Below are 10,418 nucleotides of genomic sequence, written 5' to 3'. Positions count from 1 at the left end.
TGTTTAAACATTCAAATCAGTATCTTAAAGTCAGCATAAGAGAGGGCCTTGCTTCCATAAATAAGAGAAGCTGGCTCTGAGACAAGAAAGAGCACACGGCTCTACACAGATGCTAAATATTTTGTTACTGATTTGGGGAAACGGAAAACAAAGCCCTCCAGAGAAGGCTTGGAAACAAATGAGTAAATCTCTCCAGGCACACTCACAAAACCCACAGAAAACTAGAAACGATGAGATAAAAGTCAAGGAACACAGAGAGGGGACCAGAGAGAGGCTGCAGTGGGATTTCCAGGTGGCGAGGGCAGAGAGGGAGACGGGAAGGAAGCAAACACAGAGACACTGAAAACACCTCTGAGCCTCCGGGCTTCATCTTTTTTAGGACACATTCAACTGCCAAGCAGGCGGATCGCACAGAGAACAAATAAGCAGCACTGCCCAGGGAAAAAGCCAAGGCCTGATAAAGGAGGGGGGGAGGGAGGGGGAGCAAGCGAGGGGGAGGGGAGATTTTATCTACAAAGGAATGACAATCAAGCTGCCACACCACTCCTCCCCAGATGCCTAGAGATACTGCAGATTCTTTTTTTCTCACAATACTTTGAGGGGAAAGGATTTCAAGATGGAATCTTGAAAGTCGCTCACTCAAGGAACAGAGCAGGGTGCAGGCATCCTCAGGGACCCAGGCTCAGACAGCAGACCAAACAGCGAGCTGGGCAGTGCTGCAGGGGCCACCAGGCAAACTCAGCAGGACCCAGAAAGAGAAAAAGACACAATCACAATCGTGGAGAAAAGACAGTGGAGACTGGGGAGAGCTGTCTGTGAGGGGTGTGCAAGCAAAGTGCTTATGGCTTCAGACAAAGCCACATTTGCGGGTGCCAATTCCCAAGACTCTAGGACAGATGCTACAATGGTGGTGAACGCCAGGCAGGAGGGTCACACCAATTCATCAAGGGCCATTCTGAATGAGGTCATAAAATCAGCCATTGAAAACAAAGGGCGTCTGCTCCTCTGGGTGACCTGGGACTGTCACCTAAGGGTCAGCAGGGAGCACCTCGGACCCCCTTTCCACCTGAGTAGGGTTGACAGAGTTAGTAATAAAAACACAGGCCAATGGGTTACACTTGAACTTCAGATACACAACAAATACGTTTGTAGCGTGAGTGCGTCCCCTGCTTCATTTCATGTGCCCCGTGTCTTGTCTGGACATTCTGTTCCTAAGACAGCTCCATTCCAAGTTCTTGGGCAGGCTGGAATGGAAGCACATAACTTACTCTCAAAACTGGGCGGAGAACTTGCTGTATTCTTGGGCTTGAAGAGATCTCCATCTGGCCAAACATCTAGTGATGTAGCCTTTGAACTACTTCAGCTGTAAGCTTTTGAGAATCACTTAAATCTTTATAGCCCTTAGTAAAAAGTTTGTAATAAAGGTATCTGCCCAATAATGTTGTCAAAATTACATGAGTTAATCCTGGTAGAGTTAACACCTGGTAGGAATAATATCAGAATTTAGCAGTGGCTAGAATATAATATGCAGCCCTAAACTGTAGATTATATTAGAGATGACCAACTATTATGATTTAGTCATTCTATCTGAAAACTGGGGATGGCAAAAAAATAACCAGAAGATGTATATTCAAATTTAAATGTAGTTAGAATGTGTGATATAATCACTAACAAAATATTTAAAACATAACATTTGCTATATAAAAAGAAGAAAAGAAAGTGAAAAACAATTAGATGATTTAGACAATCTCCACAAATCTGAGATGCAGGAGGGCTGCATCTTGTTCAGGTGATTGATATAGGTGAAAAATATTCCTGATGTTGATAGGAAAATGTGTTATATGTTTTAACACCTCAAGGGTGATCAAAAATGAAATGTAGACTCACAAAATGAGGAAAAAAGAAATTCAAATCACAATGCAGGGAAAAGTCAGAAAATGAAGGAACGACAAGGGAGAACAATACAAAGTAACTCTTAGTTTTTCTGAAAACAAGAAGTAATAAGTAAACAATTCACCTGGGAGGTGTTCATTTTCTTCTCTCCTGGAAAAGTTGAGAGAAGCATGAAGCCAGGGCTGGAAGGGAGGGAAGGAGCACAGAAATCATGAGAAATGATTTTTTGTCCCCTGGAAAGTTCCCAAAGCCTTGCTGAAAAGCTGTACATCTGCTGACAGATGGCCACATGAATGCCACTGTTTCAGGAGGGGCAGGTTTCTTGCCAAGGGGCTCTTGCAACCCTGATATAACCATGTGGAGCTCAGAGAAGCAGGCATTTCACTGGGGAAAGTCAATATTGGTTTCTTACTGGTTTCTTGACATTTCCATAACCTACTTTGATTTACTAACAGACAAACGTAGAACATGAAAGTCATTTAAGAAAGATCTGGTAAACAAACCATGTGATATCAAGGATGAGATGCAGGGACTCCAGTGCAGCATGAAACATGATGCACCCTGCATTTTTTTTTAAATGTCTGTGATTTACCTTAAAATGTTCCTGTAGGGGCTGGGTTTGTGGCTCAAGTGGTGGAGCACTCACCTAGCATATGTGAGGCACTGGGTTTGATCCTCAGTACCACATAAAAATAAAATAAAGATATTGTATCCACCTAAAACTAAAAAATAAATATTAAAAAAAAAAAGTTCCTGTAAAGGGAGGTAGAAAGGGGATGGGGGAAAGCGTATGGATGGATGAATAGGTGTGTGTGTGCACATGCGCATTTTGAGGGATGAAATAAAATTGTCTACATGCTGAACCTGTGATAAGTACCTTAGTATTTTTTCTACTTCTGTGTTTTAAATATTTCCAAATAAAAGGTATAAAAATGATAAAACAATAAAAACATTATAAAGATTTGCTCATTTACTTTCCTAAATATATTTTTAACTCCTTGAAGTTAAAGAATTTCTGGGTCCCACTAACAGAGATAGGTATGCTTTAGGGGAGTCTCTATGGACTGGAGAGTTAAGGGTGTAGAAAGAGTTTCTCTTTTTCCCCCCTATTTTTTATTTGTGCATTATAGTTGTGCATCATGGTGGGATTTGTTGTTACATATCTGCACAGGCACACAATGTAACAATATAATTTGGGCAATATCACACCCAGTATTCCCCCCTCCCTTCCCCTCCCCTCCCCTCCTCCTGACCCCTCTCTTCTACCCACTGGTCCCCTTGATGTTCATGAGACCCCTGGCTGCCCCTACCCGGATTTTTTTCTTTATCCTCTTAGCTTCCACATACGACCTATGACTCTTGACCCTCTGAGTTTGGCTTATTTCACTTAACAGAATTGTTCTTAAGTTCCAGCCACCTTCTTGCAAATGATATAATTTTATTTTTTTCCTCTTCTCTCTCTCTCTCTCTCTCTCTCTCTCTCTCTCTCGATGAATAAAACTGTGGGAGGAGTGTCTGGGGGGAAGAGACAGTATCTCCCTGGCCTTCTCCCTAATGGGCTTGGCCAGTCCTCCATGCTTCCTCTTCTCATGCTGCCTGCCTCTGGTCACCTCCCTCAGCCCAGCTCACCTCCTTCCTTGTTGACTGACAGTTCTTGACAACCTCCGGTATGGGGATGTTATTCACGGCAGAAGGACCAGGAATTGCTTCACAGAAAGCAAATATAGACTCTGTCTGCTTCTTAGCCTCTGTCTTGAAGCTGTGGTGCACTGTACCTGGGTGGTGCTGGGGATCTTCCAGGTGGGATCCGCTGTCCCCTCTTTCCTTCCTCCCAAGAGCTGTGTGATCCAAGGAAATTTGAACCTGGTTGGAGGGAATACACTTGAATAATCAGAACCTTCAGCTGGGTCCCAACTCTGTCTTGGAATTCACCATCCCCAACAATGATGGTTCCCCCAGTGAGATGCCGGGCCCCATAGCATCAGCATTATACAGGAAGTAGGCAATCAGACCCACCCAATCAGGAGCTGTGGTGGGATCCAGCCATCAATTGAGTTTCACAAGCCCTCCAGGTGTTTTTGATGCATGCTAGTTTGAGAACTGCCAGAAGCCTGGCTCTGGAGCCTGAAAACTGCTGAGGCACAGACAGGTGGCCCCTGATGGAGGGGACTAGAGGCCTCATTATAGAGAACCCCTGGAGATAGGAATCCCCAGGAGCCTCAAGGGAAGACTCAGTCCTCAAACACTCCAAGTATTTCTTTGTGCCCTTAGAGACATGCTACTGCTAAGTGCTGGGGAAAATGAACTTCAGGACAAATCCAGCATGAGATCTGGAAATAAAATGGTTTGGGGTTTGCATCCCAACTCCTTCACCCATGCACCTCACCCCCAGAGTCCAGATTGGTAACATTTGCGGGGGTCTTTGAGAACCACATAATTGAACAGAACAGTCGGAAAGGCAGGTAACCTTGCCAGGTGCCGAGTCAACGCCTCTGCTGATGGCTTGGCAGGTGGTGTTTCCCTAGGTGCTCACGACAACCCTGAAGTGGGTTTTAGGAATAACTTTGCTTTACTGATGGGGACACTGAGTCTTAGAGGTTTGTTAGTGGCAAAGCTGGAACTTGAACTCAGGCTCTGAAATCGGCCCGTCAAACAGAACCGTCACCTCCCCGAGCCTGCAGGCACGTAGCAAGTTTTAAGAACCCTGCCCCATCCCGTTGGTATCTGCATTTGACTCGCTAGGCAAAGGCTGGCCGGGGCACGGGCAAATGCGAGAAGCTTGTGCAAACAACTCTTGGCCATTCGAATGCCTCTTCCCAGAGCACTTTATTCTGACCGTGTCCCATTCCTTATCCGCTCGGGGAAGGCAGCGAACCTCCTGGGTCACCAGACGCACGCAGAGCGGACTTGAGAACAAGTGTTTTCGGTCCCAGCCTCCGTGGGACTCGCGCAAGTTTGCTTCCACCAGCTGCGGGCACAGACCTACCCCGGGCCCAGCACAGCACCCTCCGAGCTAGGGTCTCACCTGCGGCGCTCCCTCTCCCCGCGGGAGATTCCGGCTCTCCGCGGCGCAGCTGGAGACAGAGGGGCGGCGAACAATGAGAGGAAGCGCACATGCGCAGAAGGAGCTGCGAGGGACCCCGGCCTCGGGGTAATCCATCAAGGTCCAGACTCGGTTTCCCACAAGTCTCCGCGTCCCCGTCCCAGAGAGTTTCTGAAGAGTCCCTGCCTTTTTCGGCCACTTGGGTGATTTATGCTCCCAAATCGCCTCTACTTTAATTTGGAACCCTGCTCCTCACCCCGCCCCTCCCCCCCGCCCCCCACCCCCCTTAGGGATTTGAACTTGGTTCCACCACTAAGTATCCACCTTGAGGGGGGAGGATGTGTGTCCGTGGCATGATTTAACTAATAACAACGAAGGCCAAGCAACAGAGTGAAGTGTTCCTAGAAATGAAGCCTTATCCGGGTGATAAAAAGATCAGTACTCACGACCAGCAAAACTTTACCCCAGTGCAAATACCACCTCCGCCCAAAGCTGGATTTCAAAAGCGATACGCTGAAAACAGACACAAAGGAGCAAGCGCTCCTCAGTGCAAGGAAGACCCCACCAAAGGCGCACCTGGACCCCCGCCCGGAGAGGACCAGGTCAGCGACGCCCTCATTGCAATAGGGCCCCAAAGGCGTAAAGTGGTATTGGGGGCTTTTCATTAAACGCTGTTGTCATGATTTTCCTACCTTTTTTGTCTCCTTGTTTTGGCAAATTTCAAACTTTCAGAAAAGTTGCGGAGATGATTCAGTATGACTGTAAACTGTTTACTTGGATTCACAAACTATTTTGCATTCTCTCTCCCTCTTTTTCTCTCTGTCCATCCTCTTCACCGTTTGAGAGTAAGTTGCAAACATCCACCCTCATCCCTTAAACTTGAGCATCTCTCTCCTAGGAACAAGGGCATTTTATATATATGCACGTATATACGTATATACATTCATATATATATTATATATTTTATATATACATATACATATGCCTATCTACCACACCATCATAAAATCCAAGAAATGGAACAATTATGGAATATTATCTAATATCTGGACCAGATTCAAATTTCATCCATTGTCCCAATAATATTGTTTACAGCATTTTTTTTTTTTTTTTTTCTGATCCAGGATCCAGTTCAGGATCATTTATATCATACATTCAACAGCCATATCATTCAGACTCCTTTAATCTAGCTCCTCAGCCTTTCTCTGCATTTGATGACACTGGCAATTTTGATGAGGACCTATGGGTTGTTTTGAAGAGTGTTCCTTCATTTGCATTTGTCTGATTGTTTTCTGATACTTAGATTCAGAGATGCTCTGTTCCTCTCAGTAACCCACACTAGGTCAGTTCCACAACATCAGTTTATCCCATTTTTGGTGACATCAACAGATCAATTATTTCTCTTCTGTCAACTATAATAACTTAATAGTAAGTTCCATACACCATAGTAGTATTCAGTATGTAAGACTAAATTAAGAAGAATGGGGCAGTATTTGTACCAAAGAAAGTATTACAATCTACTATATGACATTAAAGATTTGAATAGAGATACACTGCTTTCCTAATGGGAAGAGTCAATATTCTTAAGCTAAATCCCAACCTAAATCTCAATAAGTTGAGTGATGTGGGTTTTTTTTTTTTGTTTGTTTGTTTGTTTTTTTATAATTCTTTCTCTCTCTTTCTCTCCCTCCTTCCCTCTCCCTACCTATTTATTTATTTTTGGTACTAGGATTGAACCCAGGGGTACTTTACCACTGAGTTACATCCCCTGTTCTTTTTATTTATTTATTTATTTTAGTTGTAAATGGACACAATATCTTTATTTATTTATTTATTTATTTATTTATGTTATGTGGTGATAAGGATCAAACTCAGAGCCTCACAAGCGTGAGGCAAGCGCTCTACCACTGAGCTATAGCCCCAGCCCTTATCTTTAATTTTGAGAGAGGGTTTTGCTAAGTTGCATAGGGTCTTGCTAAATAGCTGAGGCTGGCCTTGAACTCATGATCCTCCTGCTTCAGCCTTCCAAGCTGCTGGGATTACAGGCATGCTACACCATGCCTGGTTTTCCCCTTTACTTTAAAACTTATTTCACGAAACACATTTAAATTTTATCTGGAAGAACAAAGAACCTAGGATGGCAGCCAGGAGTTTCTAATTGAAAAAATTAAAGTATTTCTTATCAGATGAAATTTGCCATTGCTCTTCAGAGTATCAGGTATAAATCCAAGAGCACAGAAGAATTTAAGTATGATAAAGGTGGAATTTTCAAGTAGGGACTGGGATCAGGGAGGAGAGAAATGAAGTAGTCAAAAAATCATGGTAGGGGGCTGGGGATGTGGCTCAAGCGGTAGCGCGCTCGCCTGGCATGCGTGTGGCCCGGGTTCGATCCTCAGCACCACATACAAACAAAGATGTTGTATCTGCCGATAACTAAAAAATAAATATTAAAAAAAAAAAAATCATGTTAGGAATCTAGAGCGGTGGGGGTGGGGGAGGATCAGTTACACCTCTAGCATACACACACTAAAGCATACAAGTTTCCCAAGACTCTTGATTTCACATTTTACCAACAAACACCAAGTACCTAGAGAAAATATAAAATAATTTTCTCATTTATTCTCTGGGTAGTGATCAAAGGCAGCAGCCACAAAAGAAATGACTGTCAAATTTTACTCTAGAAAAATTTAAAACCTTGCTTTCAGAAAAAAAAAAAAAAGTAAGAACACATTTGGAAAATATATTTGTTAAGTGTAGGAAAGAAATGGTTTATTGACTTCATTTAATTATCTCTTACACATTTATAAGAAGATCACACTACCATAAAAGTGATCTATGGATGTGAAGGGCAAGTAATAAAAGGGAAAATGTAAGTGAGGAATAAGTATGTGAAAACAGTCCATAATGTACAAATAAAAAATGCAAGTGTTTAAATACATTTGGGGGCCTTTGTAATAGGAAAAGTTTATAAAGAAAAATGATATCCAGAGTGGACATCAGCTAGGATAAATGTTGTTTATTCTCATAAATTTCTTTTTGGATATAATTTATAAAACAATTTGGAAGCCACTTCATACCAAGATTTAAAAGGAGAATGCACTTTATTTAATGTATTGATTCTATTTCTAGGAATATAACCTAAGGAAAATAATTGTAAAAATAATTTGTGGGCATCCATAAGGTGGGATTTTAGGTAACCATTAAAAGTTGTAGTGCAGGAATGTATACTTTGACCTGGGTAGAGTTTAAAATAAAGTACATTTTACATAAAAATATAGGGCAATATAAGAACATAGGCATTGGTTTATTTCTTGTAAAAATCAGACACATCTCTTAAGGGTTTAAAAACAAACGTTAAGTACCAAATACACGAACAAAATCAAGCCCCCAAATAAAAAGCCACTTCACTGTCACTCATAACAGTAGAGCAATGCCGAGTTTCTGTTCTCGAAATTAAAAGGCTCAGGGGTCACTCTAGTTAAACTGGGCTAACTGGACTGCACAAAATAACCACACAAGAGACACAAATACCTTTTTCTTTGAGGTCGCTGTGAGGGCTCCTCTGACCTTAAGAGTCTGCAGAGAGAGCGTGAGCCCCTGCTGACCCCTTTAATTGAGGAGAAGCTATTCAAATGAGGCAAGGGGTCAGGTTTCAGGGGGCTGAGTCTACCCTCATGATGTCCACTGTCAGCAGGTTGACTGACACCTGGGTAGGCCACACCCAAGGGCACAGTAAGAGAAGGGGACACACCCAAGGCACTTCCATGGAAGATTCTATCCAAAACAGGGCAAGGGGTTATATTACAAAGGAACAGGTTAGCATAGCTTCACCATGGGGCTGTAGCAAGACACACCCATGCATGGGACACCCACCCTCACACCCAGGAAGGTTGGGGAAAGCTCTGGCACATTTCTGCGACTGAGCACCTCAGCACCCAGCCTGGGAATGTAACCCAGTCACTTGTAAGGTTGGTCTCCCACAGAGCAGTCTTATGAACGAATTTTGTTTATAAAGACCTAGAAAACCTCAAAACCTGAATAGTTCAATACTTACCCTCCCTGGGGGACAGGCAGAGTAGGAAGGCCTGCAGTCTCGGAGCGTGGATCTACATCCACTGGGTAAGCACTGTGCTGCCTCACGTCTCAGTGTTAGCATGAGGTCAAATCAAGTGTCTTCCACTAAATTAACTGCACAGTGCCTCCTGTGTTTGAGTGTCTGTCTTTGTTGTATGTTATACCATCTAATTTCCACCCTGAAGTAATTGGTCTCCATGAATTTTTTAAGTACCTTAAAAATGCTATCATTTAGTGAGTGTTGGATGAGACTGATGTAGTAATTAAAATATTTTAAATTTTAAAAAAAGTTCATGTTAAAATAATTGTCCAAGTTACAAAATCATTCAAAAACATTCTAAAGCATTAGTAACAATGTATTAATTCACAGGACACCAACAATCATGGACTTGATTGCTAAGTTGATATGTTTTAGTTTATATGCTAAAGTGATGCAGCCAAGTGTCAATATCAAGGTTCACAATAGTGCTCTTTGCTGCTTGCAAGCTTTGTGGTTCTTTACAATTTCTAGAAACTTTGGAAGACATGTACTATATTGGAAATTTGAACTTGATATGAGACATTTTAATTAATATTATAATTTTTTTGGCATTATTTCAAATTTGTATAATTGAAGTTGCTATAATCTAAGTGGCAGTGTACTAGATATATTCTACAGATTCATTTCAAATGTGTGGATATAAATTCTTGGAAATTAGGAATAATGCATGCTAACATGTGACAATACTTAATTCTCTAGAGATGACAGACACTTCCAATAGTCAAAGGGACTAGTTACCGATATTTAACTGTTTTAACAAAAAAGAAATTTTTTTGATATGTGCAGTGATATGCAACCTCATGATGTTTTGGCCAACAAAGGACCCATATGATTAAGAGTGGCCCCATAAGATTATAACAGAAGTGAAAAATTTCTATCATGTAGCATTTTGATTTAGATATGCTTAGGCACTAAATTAGGATGTTACAATTGCCTACAGTATTCAGTAAAGTATTGTGCTGCAGAAGTTTGTAGCATATGTCACATAGCCTAGGTGTATATAGTAAATACAGGCTGGTGTCACCATGCTCTATGAAGAAAATAAGCTAGGCATGGTAGCTTATGCCTATAATCCCAGCAACTCAGGAGGTTGAGGCAGGAGGATCACAAGTTCAAGGCCAGCCTCAGCAACTTAGCAAGACCCTGTCTCAAAATAAAAAATAAAAACAGCTGGGGTTGTAGGTCAATGGTGAGAGTGCCCCTGGGTTCAATCCCAGTACTGGGGGTTGGGAGAAGGGAGCCTATGAAGATCATCCTAATTACTTAGCCTGTCTCTACTATGCATTCTGGGGCTGAGGAAATAACAGCAGGAAAGGCCTGTAGTTCCACTGAAAGAAGCTAATCCTCTGTGAGATGAATTCAGGTCCA

This window comes from Callospermophilus lateralis, chromosome 3 (assembly GCF_048772815.1).
Source record: "Callospermophilus lateralis isolate mCalLat2 chromosome 3, mCalLat2.hap1, whole genome shotgun sequence".
Taxonomy (NCBI): domain Eukaryota; kingdom Metazoa; phylum Chordata; class Mammalia; order Rodentia; family Sciuridae; genus Callospermophilus; species Callospermophilus lateralis.
Note: the sequence above shows the minus strand (reverse complement) of the source record.